The sequence below is a fragment of the Bison bison genome, unplaced genomic scaffold, assembly GCF_000754665.1.
Source record: "Bison bison bison isolate TAMUID 2011002044 unplaced genomic scaffold, Bison_UMD1.0 scf7180017859304, whole genome shotgun sequence".
Classification (NCBI taxonomy): domain Eukaryota; kingdom Metazoa; phylum Chordata; class Mammalia; order Artiodactyla; family Bovidae; genus Bison; species Bison bison.
Window position 1 is genome coordinate 157535 of NW_011489876.1, and position 20282 is coordinate 177816.

Sequence of the window (20282 nt, forward strand, 5' to 3'; positions counted from 1 at the left end):
TCCTGCCCCCAATCCCTCCCAGCATCGGGGTCTTTTCCAATGAGCCAACTCTTTGCATGAGGTGGCCAAAGTACTGGAGTTTCAGCTTTAGCATTATTCCTTCCAAAGAAATCCCAGGGCTGATCTCCTTCAGAATGGACTGGTTGGATCTCCCTGAAGTCCAAGGGACTCTCAAGAGTCTTCTCCAACACCACAGTTCAAAAGCACCAATTCTTCAGCACTCAGCTTTCTTCACAGTCCAACTCTCACATCCATACATGACCACTAGAAAAACCATAGCCTTGACTAGACGGACCTTGTAGGCAAAGTAATGTCTCTGCTTTTGAATATGCTATCTAGGTTGGTCATAACTTTTCTTCCAAGGAGTAAGCATCTTTTAATTTCATGGCTAAAATCACCATCTGCAGTGATTTTGGAGCCCCCAGAAATAAAGTCTGACACTGTTTCCACTGTTTCCCCATCTATTTGCCATGAAGTGATGGGACCGGATGCCATGATCTTCGTTTTCTGAATATTGAGCTTTAAGCCAACTTTTTCACTCTCCACTTTCACTTTCATCAAGAGGCTTTTTAGTTCCTCTTCACTTTCTGCCATAAGGGTGGTGTCATCTGCATATCTGAGGTTATTGATATTTCTCCCGGCAATCTTGATTCCAGCTTGTGCTTCATCCAGCCCAACATTTCTCATGATGTACTCTGCATATAAGTTAAATAAGCAGGGTGACAGTATACAGCCTTGACATGCAAAACATACTTTGATTCTTTCTCTTTTATCCTTTTCCTTTCTTTCCCCTTCGTGTCCTTACTTCTTAGCTCATGTTTCAATTTTCAGTTTCTAGGATCTCAACACTCTACAATGAATAGATCATTTTCCTTTGAATTTGTAAATGCAAGGTAAATGGCACTGCATTTCAGGCCATGGAGATGTAGTTTTCTCCAGGGTGGCTAACTAGGTATAGGGAACGGGGAGTCAGGAGACCTGGCTCCAGTCCCTGCCCTGCAGTATGTGACTGTGTCACTTTCCACACCAGATCTCAATGTTCTCATCTGTTACGTCACACAAAAAGGAAATGGAGGGGGAGAAAACTTCTTCCAGGAATTGCAAGCTGGGGATACTTTTAAGAGACAAGCAGGGACTTCCCTGGTGGCCCAGAGGTTAAGAATTCACTTCCAATGTAGGGGGTGTGGGTTCAATCCTTGATTGGGGAAGTACATGCTATGGGGTGTGGCCAAAAATTAAATAAATACATAAAATTAATGGCTATGAAAAAAAAAAAAAAAAAGCCAAGCAGGTAACACAGTAAACGAACTGGCCAGGTGGGTACTGGGACAAAATGGAAGGGTTCATGCCTCATCTTCAAGAGCAGCTGTGACTCAGCTTCAGCCCCTAAATCAAGTGCTGTATCTGATTTTTCTCTCCAGGGATGTTAGAAATGTGGGGTTTCATATGAAATCTCCCAATTATTAAATGTTAACTATTAATTCCATATTTTAACATGGTACCTCTATCCATGGGGTTTTCCAGGCAAGGATACTGGAATGGGTTGCCATTTCCTTCTCCAGGGGATCTTCCCGACTCAGGGATTGAACCCAGGTCTCCCGCACTGCAGGCAGACTCTTTACCGTCTGAGCCACCAGGGAAGCCCTTAACATGGTACAGACCGATACAAATGTCAACAGCGCAAGTTCTTTCTGTAGGACAATAGTTGGCCACTTCTAATTCAGAAGACTATCAAGTCCATCTGCTAGTGAGAAGATGCAACCTTCACAGACTTGTTTACAGTTCATTTCGTCATGCACAGCTCTTGTCACCATCAGTAACAAATCTGCACGAAGCAGCTCCTGTCAACAGGGCATGTGCTTGTCACTGGCCAAGCAACACAAGCATAGACCTCCACCCAAGCTCTAATGGACACAAATACCAGAGAAATTTCCTCCTTTAATATAACTTGCCTGTCTCCTCCTTTTCAAAAACTTCCCTGTCTCCTGCCCCCATCATGTCCCAACCCAAGCAGAAGAAATCCCTCTCTCTTTTACCTACTTATAGAATGTTGCACAAAACCCATTCAGACCTTATTACACCTTATTATAATTCTTTCTTTCAGTGTCTACTGTTCTCAATAGGCTGTGAGCTCACCAAAGGCAAGAAAGTACCATTTTCCTTTTGTATCCACAGTGCTTCATTTAGGACCTGTCACACTCTTTGCAAACAGATATATTGTCAGGGTAGGACTGCAGAACACACATGGTCTGGGCTGGGTGCCCAGCATCCTTGAGAAATGCAGAGTTCAGAGGAAGCTCCATTCCTAGAGCTGAAAGAAGAAAGAGTGGTTTTGTGGAAGAGATGCAGGTAAGCAGAGCACACACCCAGAGTCTACAGGAGGCAATCTGAGAACAGAAGCGGGGGTCTCCTCTCCTCTCTTTGACATGACCAACGTCATGGGGTAAGTTTAACCAGATGCATCCAGGGTCTCCTTTTTCTCCAAAATGCAGGAAAATTGTTATGGAACCTCCAATTCTATAGCTTATGGAAACTATGAAGCATTCTTACGACAGCTCAGAAGGTTTTGACCCTCAGGACTACCTCCTCCTCAGGGTTTCAGCTTCACGTGCACTTTGAATGTTAAGCACCACGAGGACCCAGACACGAGGCCAGATCCTTCTCTATTATCTACAAACACATCCCTCCTCCATCCACGTGACCACAGATGCCTCATGCAAGGGTCAAGTCAACATGACCAAACTTGCTCAGGATCCAGGAGGGAGACAGATGAACTGGTCATATGACAGCAACAGAAACCACCCAGGTCCCAAGGGGAGCTCCCTCGCCATCACCTCCTCCTCTTGAGAGGCTTTGTTTTTCTGCAGTCAGTCAAGCCCTTGCGTGCACAAAAGCCATGTCTAACTGCAACAACATTCTCCACTGTGCACTCAGCCTCCCGCCACCCAGAACCAGGACCCAGTACTTCCATTCCCTTTTTCCACCTCTGCTCCCTTTTGTGGCTCAAGCCCCTGCCAGCTCCCATGGCACGTGGGGTCTCATTCTCAGCCCAGGGCCACGCCACAGACTATTCCAAGCAAAGGTAGCTCCCTTCATAGGAAGGTTTCTGCTGCTGGCATCACCTCACTCTGAGTCACAGAGCCTAAAGGAAATCTTTCTCCTGGTCCCAGCAAGTGCCCATCCAGCAAGCGGTCAGCACAGTCCTCACCTTGTAACATTTAGGATGGCAAAGTCAGCCATGAGTTCACGGTCAACTGGCCAGAAGACAAATTATAGAAGTCAGGGTCTCTCTCTTTGATTTTCCAGAGCTGTTCAGAGGGGTGACCGGGAGGCTATGAAGTCACCTCTTTTCTTGGTTCTTTTCATTTTCTTGAGACCAGATTGGAAGAAAGGGGTGAGGTTTTCTAAGACCGATTTAAAGGAGGGAAAATTTGAGGGACTTCAAAATAAATTCAGCATATCTTTTGGCCTTCCTGTGGGAATGAACATGAAATCTAAAATTCCCTGATCAGGTGTTCCCTGATCAGGAAAGCATCTTTTCAACCCCAAGTTCAAATTGGACCCAGGGGCAGCCCCCAGAGGTTGAGAGGCAAGCATGAGGGCCTCACTTTGCACTTGACTCTGAGCAAGGGCTCCTTCCTCTAGGGCCACACATAAAAACATAAATATCTGCATTAGCCACTGCAGTTCCTTTTAGTTTTAATCCACTTTCTAAGCTAATGCAGTGTTTTCAATATGATCCCACAGGGTCTTGGCATGGGAAGGGCCATGATGTCATATTCCAAGTATTCATTATGATTCTAATATGGGAGGGGAAATGGCCAATTCTTTTCTGGCTCCGTGTGTGATGGCAGTATGCACATTCTCTATCCCTTTAGGAGTAAATCAAGATGAAAAAGACCTATAATTTCCCCAAGAGGGCTGCAGCAGACAGCCCACATAAATTAGGAGTTGCTTCCTTGGAGGATATATAAACTTGGTAATTATTTTTAGGAGTAGATAACAGTGATCAAAGTCAAGAGCTCTATTGATAGAAAAGAGGGAAAGAGAGGCAGGGAAAGAGACAGCGCTATAAGGCAATGGAATCCATCTCGAGAATTTTGATTCCTGGATGTATTTCTCAGAAGTGAGGTTAGGAGACAGCGGGGAGCCAGAGGAAGGGAGAAGCATGAGTGTCTTCCATGTGGGCTGGTTCACAAATGGGTCCCCAGAGTCACAGACACTTCATTCTGGAAGAAACTGAGGCCCAGGGACAGGAGGCAACTAACTTGGCTGCATCTCTCCAGTGAGTTTGGCCAGAATAAGGATGAGGAAATGTGTCTTCCAGTCTTCAGTTCCTAGCGGTCAGCTGTTTACCTTCAGTCGAGCCCTCAGAGCTGTTGTGTTTCAGAAGTCCAAGCCAGTGTGGTCTGCCTAAGTCATTTTGTTGTTTAGTTGTTCAGTCGTGTCCCACTCTCTGTTGACACTATGGATTATAGCCTGCCAGGCTCCTCTGTCCATGGGATTCTCCAGGCAAGAACACCGGAGTGGGTTGCCATGCCCTCCTCCAGGGGATCTTCCCAACCCAGGAATCGAACCCTCCTCTCTTATGTCTCCTGCGTTGGCAAGCGGGTTCTTCACTACTAGAGCCACCTGGGAAGCCCACCAAAACTTCTACTTAAGTTCCCTTCTTACTACCATTCCTTCAAATAAAGTAATTTGGTACCCTTCCCCACAAAAAAAAGAAAAAGAATCCTAGAATGGTTTGCCATTTCCTTCTCCAGGGGATCTTCCCAACCCAGGAATCGAACCCTCCTCTCTTATGTCTCCTGCGTTGGCAAGCGGGTTCTTCACTACTAGAGCCACCTGGGAAGCCCACCAAAACTTCTACTTAAGTTCCCTTCTTACTACCATTCCTTCAAATAAAGTAATTTGGTACCCTTCCCCACAAAAAAAAGAAAAAGAATCCTAGAATGGTTTGCCATTTCCTTCTCCAGGGAATCTTCCTGACCTAGGGATTGAACCCACGTCTCTTACATTGGCAGGCAGATTCTTTACTGCTGAGCCACTACGGAAGCCCAAAGTTGTTTTTACTGTAACTTGGACTCCAGCTTTTTGCCACTCCTTAAAACAAGCCTGGGAGGGAATTTCCCCTCAGGAGTCATGGGGGATGTAGGGGTGGGAAGACTTTCAGGATGCAGGGTCAGAAGGCCAGGATGCTAGCTCAGAGCCCCCTGCCCTTTGTTCAGGGAGACTTGGTTTCCTTGTCAAGATGAACAAGTCTAGCCTGGCTCACAGAGTCCAGTGCAATCAAGCCAGATGAAGAAGGGAGAAGTGCTCATTGACTATAAAGTGTGAAATGAATTGTGTGGTATTGACAGTGTGACTCTTATGATTAACAGCCCGATGGGGGAGGTCTTCCAGATGAGTGTGAGAGGCATTGCCTAGGGCTTTGTGGTCATTTGTGCTTGCCTCTTGGAAACCAAGAGACAACGGAGATCTAGACATCAAACCCTACCCCAGAAGGGACACAAAGGACCTGGGAGCCCAGAAGGATGGGTCGACAGGCTGGGACAGTATTCTCAGATGATGCAGGGCCTCCACAGCCAGCTCCAGGGCATGTCAACCTCCAGACACCAGACACACAGCGGGAACACAGCTCACTCGACTTAAAAAACATTATAAAAGGCAAAAATCACACAGCGTTGACTTTTATCTCCAAAGTCCCGACTCAGTGGGTCTTAACGATCCAGTTTCTTTTTTAGGGTTGGAACAGGGTGGGGTCTTCTTAGTGGGAGCCCATTGAAATAGTTAGCAGGTGTTTCAGCCCATATTGTCCCAAAAGTACAGAAGCACACCCAGAGAGCTGAGAGGCTCACACTATGAGGCCCTGGAGACTGGCTGGGCTGAGCAGATAGATGGGTCACGTTTCCCATCCTATGCAACTCAGGATGAGCTCACTGATGAGGAGGATGAGCTCACTGAAGAGAAGGATGAGCAACGATCCCTCCACCACTTAGATGGCTCCCTTTCTCTTCCTGCCCCTCTCTCATGTTTATAATTAAATTAGCCCATGTGATGTGACTCCTCTGAACAAGGGTTGGACCACTCTCACTATAGAGGTCATTCCCCTCAACTGTGTTTACCATTGAGGTTCCCTCAAGCCCCCAAATGTGTGCCATGATGGGCTTAATCAGTGGGATCAGGCATGGTCAGCTGATCATGGGCCGGGGATGCTCCAAAGAACCAGCTGGGATCCGTCTGCCTCCGGACCCTGCAGGAGTCCCGTGGCAGAACTTCTATCAAACTCTCAGCAAAGGACTGAGAAGAACATATTGGAAATGAAGGGCCCCATAGAGGCCTTTCTCTTGTTTCCTTGATCTGTGGACATGAGCTGTCTCAGTTCAGTTCAGTTCAGTCACTCAGTCGTGTCCAACTCTTTGCAACCCCATGAATCGCAGCATGCCAGGCCTCCCTGTCCATCACCAACTCCCGGAATTTACTCAAACTCACGTCCATTGAGTCGGTGATGCCATCCAGCCATCTCATCCTCTGCCATCCCTTTCTCCTCTGGCCCCCAATCCCTCCCAGCATCAGGGTCTTTTCCAATGAGTCAACTCTTTGCATAAGGTGGCCAAAGTATTGGAGTTTCAGCTTCAGCATCATTCCTTCCAATGAACACCCAGGACTGATCTCCTTTAGAATGGACTGGTTGGATCTCCTTGCAGTCCAAGGGACTCTCAAGAGTCCAACACCACAGTTCAAAAGCATCAATTCTTCAGCACTCAGCTTTCTTCACAGTCCAACTCTCACATCCATACATGACCACAGGAAAAACCATAGCCTTGACTGGACGGACCTTTGTTGGCAAAGTAATGTCTCTGCTTTTGAATATGCTATCTAGGTTGGTCATAACTTTCCTTCCAAGGAGTAAGTGTCTTTTAATTTCATGGCTGCAGTCACCATCTGCAGTGATTTTGGAGATCACCCCCAGGAATAAAGTCTGACACTGTTTCCACTGTTTTCCCATCTATTTCCCATGAAGTGATGGGACCAGATGCCATGATCTTCGTTTTCTGAATGTTGAGCTTTAAGCCAACTTTTCCACTCTCCTCTTTCACTTTCATCAAGGGAGCTGTCTAGACTAGGGTAATTCCTCTCCTTTCTGTGCTCAGTCATTCAGTAATATCTGACTCTCTGCTACCCCATGGACTGTAGCCCACCAGGCTCCTCTGTCCATGAGACTCTCCAGGCAAGAATACTAGAGTGGGTTACCATTTCCTTCTCCAGGGGATCTTCCCAACCCAAGCCCCTTGCAACAAGTCTTCTGCATTGGCAGGCAGATTCTTTACCACTGTGCCACTTGAGGGGCCTGGGGAAGCCCCCTAAAGTAGTGGATGCTAATACATATTCTTCGCATTTTAAGAAATATTCAAAATGTAAACAATACATTTTAAAAAATACATGTGCCTTGCCATTCATTCAATAAACATGATTTGTTTGGAAACAGGTCACAAAAGTTTGATTTACCTGAAGTCTATACCTATTTCCTGCCTATTTATTTCAGTCTTAAATCTGACTTTATATTAAAAGCAGTATTTTAAGAATTTATTTCATAAGATTAATCCTAAGAGTTACTGGGTAGCTTTCAAACTATTTCACCCCTTATAAATATATATCCCCAGAAAGTCTTGACCAGTGGTTCCTTGCATAACACTTATCTGGGGTGCTCCTTACAATGTACATGGGCCCTACCTAAGAACTAATGAGTAAAAATCTTCCAGAAACTTTTCAAAAGAGTTTCCAGGTGTTAATATGCAGCCTAGTGTGGAAACCTTCTTTCTGGGGTCTGTAAATTATAAAACTTGGACTAGATGAGCTCTGATCATCCCTACCATTCTACCTGGAGCAACAACATATTGTTATATACTGTAACTAAGACAATTTCTAACAGAGACTCAACATGATCAACATATTCATTTGTAGCAACATAGCGCTACATTCTGCAATTAAAAAAAATTTTTTTAATTTGTTTTCGGCTGTGCCGGGTCTTTGTTGCTGTGCAGGCTTTTCTCTGGTTTCAGGGAGCGGAGGCTACTCTAGTTGCAGTGTGAGGGTTTCTCATGGTGGTGGCTTCTCTTGTTGCGGAGCACAGACTCTAGGGCACATGTATTTCAGTAGCTGTGGCACGTGGGCTCAGTAATTGTGGTTCCTGGGCTGTAGAGCACAGGCTCAGTAGTTGTGGCACACAGATCTAGGTGCTCTGCCTGCCTGCTAAGTCACTTCAGTGTGTCTGATTCTTTGCAACCCTGTGGACTGTAGCCCACCAGGCTCCTCTATCCATGGGATTTCCCAGTCAAGAATATTGGAGTGGGTTGCCATACCCTCCTCCAGGAAATCTTCCCAACCCAGGGATCAAACCCAAGTCTGTTACATCTCCCGCCTTGACAAGCAGATTCTTTACCACCAGCACCACCTGGGATGCCCCCTTCTTACATTAGCCCTCTCCTATCCAATTGCGAGACCCCCAAGCTTGGATCCAGACAGTTTCACAGGAAAGTCACCCACAACTCCAAGCCCTGAATTGCCATTAGTCTGAAAAGCCCACAAAGCATCAGGCTCACAGTAGAGAAATTGCAATTTCTGTGGCTTGCCCATCAGCCAGCAGACCCAATGAATCATTTTTCCTCAATCTTGGTAAAAGTTGAAGTAAAAATCATGTTGATTTTAAAAAATCTAAGTCTGAAATAAATCAGCAACAGCTGACTTCCTCGGCCTAGGCACAAACCTGCAGTCATGAAACATGAAAAAAAAAAAAAGTCATTGAGCCAGAAATTTTTTTTATGGTTTCCTATGAAATATCATGTTACCTCCCCATGTCCTGGAGTTTTCTCAGCGTTCTCTGGAAGAAACCCCCATCAGATAACAGGCGGGGAGTAAGGAGCTGTGGCTGAAATTCCAAGCCTTTTCTAAACCCTGAGCGAGCTCAGGGGACTGTTTTCTTAGAGTTCTTCTAAGGTCAAGGGTATTTGTTTGCGGACAGGAGTGCCTGCTGAGAACATGCTACAAACAAGCAGGAGTTTCCACTCACTGTTCTTTGTAAAAAAATCACCATGTTGCCTAGCTCTGTGAGATCTAACCAGGTGTTCCTTCTGAATAATTCGGTCACATGCTCATTCTTTTTTTTTATATAGTACTTTATTATTTTTAAAAAAATTATTTATATATTTTTGGCTGTGCTGGGTCTTTGTTACTGCTCGGGCTTTTCTCTAGTTGTGTCGAGTGGGGGCAATTCTCTAGTTGCAGCGCACAGGCCTTTCCTTGCTGTGGCTTCTCTTGCTGCAGAGCATGGGCTCTACGGTGTGTGAGCTCAGTAGCCATGGTGCACGGGCTTAGTTGTCCGGTGGCATGTGGGATCTTCCCGGACCAGGGATGGAACCCGAGTCCTCAGCATTGGCAGGCTGATTCTTAACCACTGGACCATCAGGGAAGTTACATATGCTCATTCATTCATGGAGGGTTACGTGTGGAGATTTGGGGCCTATTTTGGCCCCAAATCTTCTATTTTGAAGGGACACAGAAAAAATCTAGGTCTTTATAAACCTATATTTATATTTATATATATATTTATATTTATAAAGATAAATAACAAATAGGATTTTCTTTTTTTTTAGATACTTTACATGATTTATTTAATTATTAAATGCAGAATTATGTTCACATTGTAGATAGTATATCTTATTTTACAAATGGTGCAACAGACTCTGAAAAGTTAAGGAAATTTCTACAATCTCATTCAGATAGTAATCAATGGAGACAGATTTTTGAAAAAGTTTATTTTATTCCTAATACTCAAGTCTTGTTACACCGAATTAAAACCATGAGTGAGGTTTAATTGTTAACGTTCTGTTTTATTGAGGCTCAAGAAAAGAAGTAGCAATTTGGAGGATACTGATTTCTTGATTCTTCATAAAATCATCACTGAAATTTTTTGTTATCTTCTAATTGTCCCTATATGGAAACTAATAAAATAAATCAGTTCCTAATTTGAAGATTTTTTTTAAAAGCCTTTTTTCTCATTTCATTGCACTTACTATGAATGCTCTCTCTTATTCTCTCCCCTGTTTTTAGAATTCCTAATGTTTCACATACTAGAGGGACGAATTTTGTACTGTATTAAATACTTTTATTTATGCGAAGCACTTTTATCCGTCTTATTTTATTTGATCCTCACGAGATACAGTCGTTGCCCCACTGTACACCCGCTGGGGCTCAGAGAAGGTAAAGAAATCACCCAGGGTAGCATAGAGACTGATAGAGTTAGGATTAGAGGAGGCTGGACTTCCTTCTGTGTCGAATCCCAAAAACATTGGGTAGATTCTCTTGTATGTTTATGGCTTCCATCCAGTGTTGAGTAGGTTGTGCCCATGTTAAACACGATACTCCGGTATCCTGAGGCAGAGGTGAATTTATTAAGGTAAGGGCTGACTTAGCGATTGCATCCTATGAAGAGCTCTTCCTGGCTCCCGGGCCGGCTGCTGCCTGCAGCGTGGGCGCGGCCGCCAGGTGCACTGGGCCTACTGTGGGATAACCGCGCAATGCCCGCCGGCAGCCCGCGGTACAGTTTCCTGCAGCACATGATTCCATTCAGATTCCCTGTAAACAACTCTATTTTAAGAGCAGACAGTGGCTATTATTAACTTCGATTGCTGTGTCCAGAAATGGAAGCAAAATGCAGAGGGAAAACAGCAGCGTGCGGTTTAATCGTTTCCATATTAATTTTCCATGATTATCAACCAGCATTTGATCTATCCTTGACCTTCTCTCAGACTAAACTAGAAAACGGCCTTCCAGGGCAGCATCTGTCGGGGGCACATACACAGCTGGGGCTCTATCCTGGCTGGTCACTGTTGCCACCGGCTGCCTAGCTCTGTTCCAGGTGTTAAAAACATTCTACCCACCCACTACACTGCTTCAGCACAACCCAGTAGGGAGTTTGGGAGATTTGCTCTCTCCTTGGATGTGGCATTCCAAGTGTTACCCTGCTGAGGACCTGTGCATACACACACACATACACACACACACACACACACACTTCAAAGAAGTGGGGCTGGAATATCTGAAAGATCATCTAAGACACAAAACTAGGACCCCATTTTTTCCCCCAGGATGAGGGTTGAACTTGGAATGGGAGAAGTGAATCAATTTTAAAGAGACCTGGACAGACGTTGTTTTTCCATCTGTTTCCACCAAGCTGGAAAGCCTTTAGTTAGCCAAACTTTTGATTGACAGCTGCCCATAGGTGAGTATTATAACTATATTTCATAGAATGTAGGTGTTAGCAGGTGAAATAAATATCATTATTTTGTGTATCAGTTTAAGGAAAAAAATCACTTCCAATTGACCTATGACTTGCCTTCAATTTTAAGAGACATTCCAACATCAGAAATGTTGAAATGTGAAAAAGAAAAAGGTCTTGGAAATGATAGTATAGTCTGTGTTTATTTTCTGGATGAGTGGAGAGGAAGGAGGCTCAGAGAGGGTATCTGGTTTACTCAGGGTCACACAGTTAGTCTGGTATGCAAGGCCAGTTATAACCTCTGACTCCAAAGTCAAGATTCTTTCTACAAAACACTTCTGTGTTCTACCCACCGAATTCAACCTTTCAGACAAGAAAATCCCTGAAGCATGGATTCAAGAATAAATCTAACTAGTCCTGGGATAATTTTAATGATTATTAGCTTGTGTTATCTTTCTCATCAATTGCTTAGAGGCACGTGGCGTATGACTGTAACTTGATAAGCTAAACTAGCCCACTAGATACTGGAGATGAAAATGCAGTCAGAAGAAAAGCAGCTTACCCTGGTATACACATACTGTATTTTTTCCCATGGCTATGCAAATTACCCCACAAAATTATAAAGAAGCTGCAGCTGAGGTCCAGGAAACTAAGAAAATAAATAGGTAGTCATTGAAAGAGTGTTTCTATTCAATAGAAAAAACAAGTCCTTGACCCATTTATTCCCTTATACACCCATTTATTTATTATTCATTATAAAAATATTTATTAAGCTGCTACTTTGGGCCAGACTGGGACAAGTGAGATAATAGAAGCAATTTAGACGGGACCTCCAAGGTGGAAAAATAGAGAAATAAGAAGCAGTGCTGAATAGAACGGTTATTATGATGTGTAAAATGTATGCAATGTGTACAAAAAGAGGTATTTATCTTGTCCTGGGGAAGTAGGAAGGGCAGGAAGGTTCTATGGAGGTAGTGATCTTGTGGTTGAAACTGCAAGTGAGAGTAACTCCTGCTATCACAGCTAAGTGATCAGGAGAAGTTAAAGTGTTCCAGGCAGAGCCTGTGTATTCAGTCACGTCTGACTTTTTTGACCCCATGGACTATAAGCCCACCAAGCTACTCTGTCCATGGAATTTCCCAGGCAAGAATACTGGAGTGATTTCCATTCCCTCATCCAGAATATCTTCCCAACCCAGGGATTGAACCTGCATCTCCTGCAGCTCCTGCATTGATGAACAGGTTCTTTATCACTGAGCCACCTGGGAAGCCTGTTCCAGGCAGAGAGAACCCCAAACCATTGATTGCTGGAGGTTGACAGGAGCTGAGATATCTTGCAACTTCATGTTTTCATTTTAAATATAAGAAACCTGGGACTTCCCTGGTGGTCCAGTGGTTAAGAATTTGCACTTGTATTGCATGGGTTCAATCCGTGTTTGGGGAACGAAGATCCCAAGATCCGGCATGCCATGCTGCACAGTCAAAAAATAAGTAAGCAAAAATAAATGATAGGAAACCTGAGGTTTGGAGCAGACATGTCCCTGCACATAATCAGAAAAGCTAGACCCTAACTACTAAATTCAACTTTCTTGACTCACCCTCCAGGGTTTACACACTAAGCTTCCACACAACCAGAGTGACTGGTTGGCTGATTCCTTCTGATTCACGCATTATTACTTACATTCAACCATTTACAGATGACCTCTGTGTGTTTTAGATGATAAAAACATGAGTCTTTCATAGACTCTGTGTTCAAGGACTTTGTACCAAGTTATTATAATAAAAGGTAGAAATTGCTAAGTGTAAAAAGAGGGACAAAACACTCATGCTCGTGAGGATGAGAGGCAACCAGAACCCTCATTCATGGCGAGTGAGACTGCAATACGGTGCAGCTGCTTTGTTTTTGCTTTTGTTTTTTTAGCTTTTTATTTTGTATTGGGACTTCCCAGATGGTGCTAGTGGTAAAGAATCCACCGCCAAAGCAGGAGATGGGGAGTTGGATCCCTGTGTAGACCCCCTGGAGGAGGAAATGGCAACCCTCTCCAGTATTCTTGCCTGGAGAATCCCATGGATGGAGGAGCCTGGCGGGTTACAGTCCATGGGGTCTCAAAGAGTCGGACACGACTGAAGTGACTGAGCATGCTGGGAAGGTCTCATTTGTGCTTCTTTGGGTACAGTGTAGTCCCTCCCTACCCCTTGAGTAATGGAAGCAGAGAAAAATAAGCCCTGAGCCCAGGGCAGATGCTGTGGCTACCAGACCCTGCAGAGAGGGTGGGAGACCAAACGCTGCTGCTTCTCAGCCGGACGGGAGGACATCAGCCAATTAGGAAGAAGGATCTCCAGCCTTCATTCTCATCACAGCAAATGGAGCCCAAGGTTTTAACTCCCTGGGAGCCTTTCAGGAGACAGCCTCGCATAATTTCTTATTTAGGAAAGGTTTGAAGACATTTGCGCTGGAGTATTTAATCCTAAACACTGGAACTGTCCCAGCAGTGGGTATAGATTAGGGGACAGTTGACTTCACACACTGATATTCAAAATAGAAAGTCACTATTCTTTCAGAGTGGCAGGGAGAAGGGTGAGTGACAGCAACCACAGCTGTGCGGAGGCACAGATCTCACTCCCTCAGAAACTTCAGGAGTTTCCATAGCTCTTGGCAAACTGGCTTCCGGCTTGATGGAGGACTCCCCTGACCCCCCTCAATACCCAGGACTTTGCAAAATCAACCACAGTCTTGCTTGCTTTCAAGAAGAAGCTCTATTGACTCTCTCTCTCTTCACACCCTCTCTGGCCATCACACTCTCTCTCTCAGTTACCTTTTCTGTTCTATTTCACTGGCTTTTCATGCCACACGCTAGGAATGTTTGTACTTGGCAGGGAGCCCACAGTCATAAAACCCAAGAAGCGTTGTTTATAAGAATTCTGCCATTAGGGTAAGTTCAATAGAATATTTCCATTAAAAGTAAGCAAGAAGCATCAGGTAATCCATCACCAATTTATATTTTCCATTGAGAGGACAGCATTTATCATGCTCTGAGAATAGCCCCACGCTCTCTCTCAGTGTTTTGCCAAGTCAAATACCTGGCCGGTGGTGAATGTTAGACAACCCTGAAAGGAAGTGAATGCATAAATCAAGTCTCGGGGGTTTGTAGACAACACACAGAGAGTCACAGGAGATGCCCACAGAACCTGGAAAGAAGGTGAGTCCTGATAGCCAAAGTTAGAAGAACTGACTCATCGTGCTTTATATTTAGTCTCAAACAGAAGCAATTCACTGCAAGAGGCAATTTGGAAGGTGGCTTGGAGGAGATTTAGGGAAACCCAAGTCCGAGCAGTGATCATGGAGGGTGATGCCAAAGATGCAGGGCTGGAGGAGTGATTGATAGCAAGAGAGGCTGGTGATGTGTCCCACCTGTAGGAACACTGTGCAAACAAAGAGGAGATTAGAGAGCACTAAGACAAGGGGACCCAAAGATCAGGGTGTGAGTGAGTCCAGGAGTACCAGTCCTAGCTTCTGGGTTGGTAAACCAGTGGATGAGAATCCAGTTACAGAAACCCTAGCCAAGTAATGTATCCCATTCCTGGTACACATCCAGGCAGCCAGAGTGCCCAGTCTCATCCTTTTTTCTTCTCTGTTTCATCTCTGTGAGGAGCTAAAGGCTTTCATTTTTCACTCTGTGGACTGATAAATATTCACAACCTAAAAGCTGAGAAAGAAAAATGAAAGGGTTAGTTGCTCAGTAGTGTCCGACTCTTTACGACCCCATGAACTGGACTGGAGCCCACCAGACCCCTCTCCCCTTGGAATTCTCCAGGCAAGAATTCTGGAGCGGATTGCTGTTTTCTTCTCCAGGGGATCTTCCTGACCCAGGGATCGAACCCGCATCTCTTTCATCTCCTGCATTGGCAGGCAGGGTCTTTTATCACTGCACCACATGGGAAGCCCTTTTGGTGACATATCTGCTACCTTTCATTTGCCTCGGATATTTGAGCTATTTTTGTGTAACAAGCAACCGCAAAAATCTCAGCAGCAGAAAAAAGTGCATTTATTTAACTCACACATCTGAGGATCAACAGGAATCAGCTGCTGAAGGTTGATCTCAGATGGGTGAATCTCCCAGTCTAGGGAAACTCCCACACACAACTGCGGATCAGCTGGGGACTTACTGACGTGGGCTTGGCTGGGGGTGTCAGGCTGGTGTCACAGTGCCCCACATGTCTGTTGTCCTCCTCCTGGGACCAACGGGCCCGCCCAGGCATGTTCTTTCCAGAGTGAAAGGACAAATGCCAAAGTGGAATCCCAAGTGCATTGGACATTTTAAACTTTCGGTATAGCTGGCCCACTACCATCCCAAAGGCCAAGGAAAGTGACTGCTGCACCCAGTGTTGGAGGGTAGAAAAGTATACTTCATCCATGGAGGGTGGAGGAAGGGACAACAATGAGAGGAACATATACTTCTGAACAACAATCCACCCGCCCTCAGGTTTTAAAACGTTCAGAAACAATGAGGAATGAAAAGAAAGATCCAGAAGGCAAGAACAAAGGTAGGTCTGATTCCATTGCTACTTTTGTCAGACAAACCACAGGTACTCCGACTTCTCCTCCAAGAGAACAGGGGACAGAAGTCAGATGTGAATACCTAGTTTTTTCTTCCCATAACTGAGACCACATGACCCCCATGTGCACATCTAGCTTTGCCCTCAACAGAGACTTTAAAAGCTAACCTCACTTTCCCAACTCAAACATCCATGGCAATCCTATGATGCAAACTGCTCAGCTGTCACCATCCAAATAGTTGGCCCATTTCCCAGAAATAATTACTCTTTAAGTGTGGAGTGGAGATACATTTTTAAAATCAATTAAAGGTCAAGTATGAATAGAAACCATAAGGACTTGAGACCAGGGTAACATAGTGATCAGTGCTAGAGAAGTACTTCCACACACTTGCTTGGATCAGAATACTTACTGGTGATAAAGTATAGAAGTAGGTATGTCAAATGACATTACTCAGCTCACAATGAAACAAAAGTCTCCATGGATTAAAAGTGGAACAGAAGCCTAAGATACTGAACAGAAATGAAGTGGAGGAGCTATTGGGCTTCAGATCCAAGAGACGATAGCAGTAAAAATGAATGAATATATGGGACTTCTCTGGTGGTCCAGCAGTTAAGAATCCACCTTCCAGTGCAGGGGGTGGGAGTTCAATCCCTGGTGAGGGAACTAAGATCCTACAAGCTTTGGGGCAACAGCCCACACTCTGCAACTAGACAGCCTGTGCACCATAACTATGATCTGGCATGCAGCAGTGAGGACCCAGTGCTGCCAAACAAACAAATAAATACTTTTTAGAAATGAATGAATATGTGCATCAACATGGACGGGTCTTAAAAATATGATGATATGTGAAAGAAGTCAGACTCAAAAGTATATGAATGGTAATAATCCAGTATAAAATGAAGTTCAAAAGCAGGTAAGACCTATCTGTGGAAATCAGGATCATGGTTTGCTATTGTTTAGTGGCTAAGTCATGCCCAACTCTTTTGTGACCCCATAGACTGTAGCTTTCCAGGCTCTTCTGCCATGGGATTCCCCAGGCAAGAATACTGGAGTGGGTTGCCATTCCCTTCTCCAGGGGATCTTCCCGACCCAGGGACTGAATCCACATCTCCTTCATTGCAGGCAGATTCTTTACCACTCTGCTACCTAGGAAGCCCTAGAATCATGGTTACCTTGGAGAGAAGTGGAGAAGATAGTGGCTGTTGGAGGCATAAGAATGATTTCTTGAATGCTATTAAAGTTCTGTCGTGCTTAGTTGCTCAGTCGTGTCTGGCTCTTTATAACCCCATGGACTGTAGCCCACCAGGCTCCTCTGTCCATGGGATCCTCCAGGCAAGAATACTGGTGTGGGTTGCCACTTCCTTCTCCAGGGGATCTTCCCAACCCAGAGATCGAACCCACTTCTCCTATGTCAACTGCACTGTTGGCAGATTCTTTATCTGCTGAGCCATCAGGGAAGCCTCCTGGGTGGTGGTTACACAGGAATGCTCACTTGATAAAAATTAATTTGTGTGTACAGAGGATTTGCCCAATACACTATATGCACATTATGTGTCCATCAAAAAGTCCACCAAAAATTATTAAATTGTAAGCATTCTGCTTTCAGCAATTATGAACCATGGTATTTCAGGTTGACTAACTCGTCTGCTGAACAATATTTATTTTTAAATCTAAATGCATCAGAGACCTCCCAAGGCAGAGGCTAAGAGTAAGCGCTGTGTGAATTTGGCACTGCACTCCATTGGTGTCAGGAAAGTGGTTAAAGAAAGCACTGAGTTCTATTATAGTTTAATAAGTCAGGATTCCATGCTGTGCATGCTAGAGTAACAACAAAAAGTATAATAAATTGATTGAATAGTCCAGTCAAGAGACAAAGATTTAGAGGCAATATCAGTTGCATTTCACAGATTTGGATTCTCATTTGTGTAGGGGAAAAAAATGGTAGAGGGCAACAGGGAGACTCTACTTCAAAACGCTCTGTTGTATACTTGAAAGTTGCTAAGTGAGCAGATATTCAATGTTCTTACCACAAAAAAATGAAAATAATTATGTGAGATGATGAGGGTGTTAATGAACTTTATTGTGGTAATCATTTCACAATATACACATGTCACTGAACCTTGAGTTTACACAGTGTTTTCTATCCACTATATCTAAATAAAGTTAGGGGTGGATAAAGCAGTAGAGATGGGAATCTAATTCGAAATTGCTAACTCATTGTAGGTTATAAAAAGGTGAGAAGCCCATATGAATGGGTAGATGGATGGGTGGATGGATGGTGGATGGATGGATAGATAAAAAACAGTTACAGATAAAACTAAAAATTTTCCATTCATAAAATGATGCACTGAGAACTGTACAGAGGGAAGCTTGCAAAGCATGTACTGTAGACTGAGGAGCCAAGAGTTTAGAATCTTGAGAACTAAAGGGCTGACCACAGGTTACACCATCATTGCTTGTCGGCACCTCAGAACCATTTTTACTGAGCAGTTTGTTGGTTTAATAATAGTTTCTTCAAGCACTACTGAAAATAGCCTCTGGAAACACTTCATTGATAAGTACAAGAAGAACAACAGTGTTTTATTCAGAATGAACTGGGCAGGGGGGAAATAAGGAGAAATGACTTCAGAAAGTATTACAAAGTAAAAACTGAAATTACATGATCAGGTACCATGTAGGAAGCATAATTCATGACTTCTGTGAGAACAAATGGAATTCAACACGTGGCACCAGCCACCCCTCTCTTCCAGGAAACAACACGAATACTCTGGTCCTTCTTGTGTCAACACTGCAGACATTTTCACACATGCTACAGCACAGAAACGTGGAGAGCCTGTTCCTCTAAAATCATTTAGCACAACAGGTGCTCACATGCAAGCAATATTATAAAACATGAAGTTTAGCTTTGTGATAAATCTATCAGAACAGGCTTAACAATGACCATGGACTTTTATCTGTCCAAGCTCAAATTATTTGGACACGTTTGTGAAATATTCATGTTTCTTTTCAAAGTGCTTACAATTCTTAACCAGATTTGTGTTAAAGAAAAAAAAAAATGTAGCTCTTGAGTCTCTCATCTTCCCATCTACCCCCAACTCATGTAGGATCATAGCCCATGGTGAAGTCTACCCATCTACCCCCACAAACATCATAAACATGTTTGCACAGGGATTTCCCTGGTGGTCCAGTGGTTAAAAGTCTGCCTCGCAATGTAAGGAATGTGAGTTTGATCCCTGGCCTGGGAACTAAGATCCTACATGCTACTGAGCAGCTAAGCCCGTGCACCACAACTACAGAGTCCGTGTGCTGTGGAGGTGGTGTGCCACAACTAAGACTCAACACAGGCAAGTAAATAAATATTTAAAAATAAGTAAATAAACACATTTACACACCCAACATGCCCATTCATTTTGGAAGAACCCGGGAAGGTTCTCGAACATATTTGCAAATTCCATGTGTTATCACGTGGCAGCTGCAGTTTCAGCCCTCTTGTCCTGTATCTGTCTTTCCTCTTGAGTATGTCCAGACAAACCCAGTACCTACGAAGAAGAATCCTGTCTCTAATTATGTTGTGCTTCCTTATCTGCTATGCCCCCAAATGTCTTGCAGAGCTTTGTCTGAGCCAGCACTCTCAGATTTTAAGACTGGCCCTCTACCTTCCTCACTAGCACTCAGCTGAATGAACTGGGAGCCAGGTCTAAGTGAAAATAGAGCAGGCTTGACTCAGAATGGCCCTTCCTCACTGATAAGTTTTTCTTACCTGGCTGAGATTATTCTGTTTCTTTAAAGCAGATGCTCATCCACTAGGGTGTGTTCTGTGCCAAGGAGCTTCTACATCTCTCAGGCACACTGGTTCCTGGCAGGGCTACCTTGCGGTTCTCTAAGTGGACAGGGGCTGAAACCCATGGGCTGAAACCCAGGGATGGGCATTTGTTTTAAAACTAGCTCCTGCTTCAGTTTTATTAATGACTTGTTTTGGGTCACAATCTTAGTCCTGAAGGTATTTAAAGTATCTGTTTATAGTAGCCAGGATATGGAAACAATCTAAATGTCCATTGACAGAAGAATGGATAAAGATGTGTTACATATTATAGACAATGGAATATTACTCAGCCATAAAAAAAGAGTGAAATAATGCCATTTGCATCAACATGGACGGACCTAGAGAGTGTCAAACTGAGTGAAGTGAGTCAGAGAAAGACAAATATCATATGATATCACTTATATATGGAATCTAAAATAATGATAAAGAATAAATAAAATAACAAATGAACTTATTTACAAACAGAAATAGAGTCACAGATGTAGAAAACAAACTTATGGTTACCAGGGGGTGGGGGAAGAGATGAATTGGGAGATTGGGATTGATATGTACACACGACTATATATATAAAATAGATAACTAACAAGGACCTATTGTATAGCACAGGAAACTACTCAATACCCT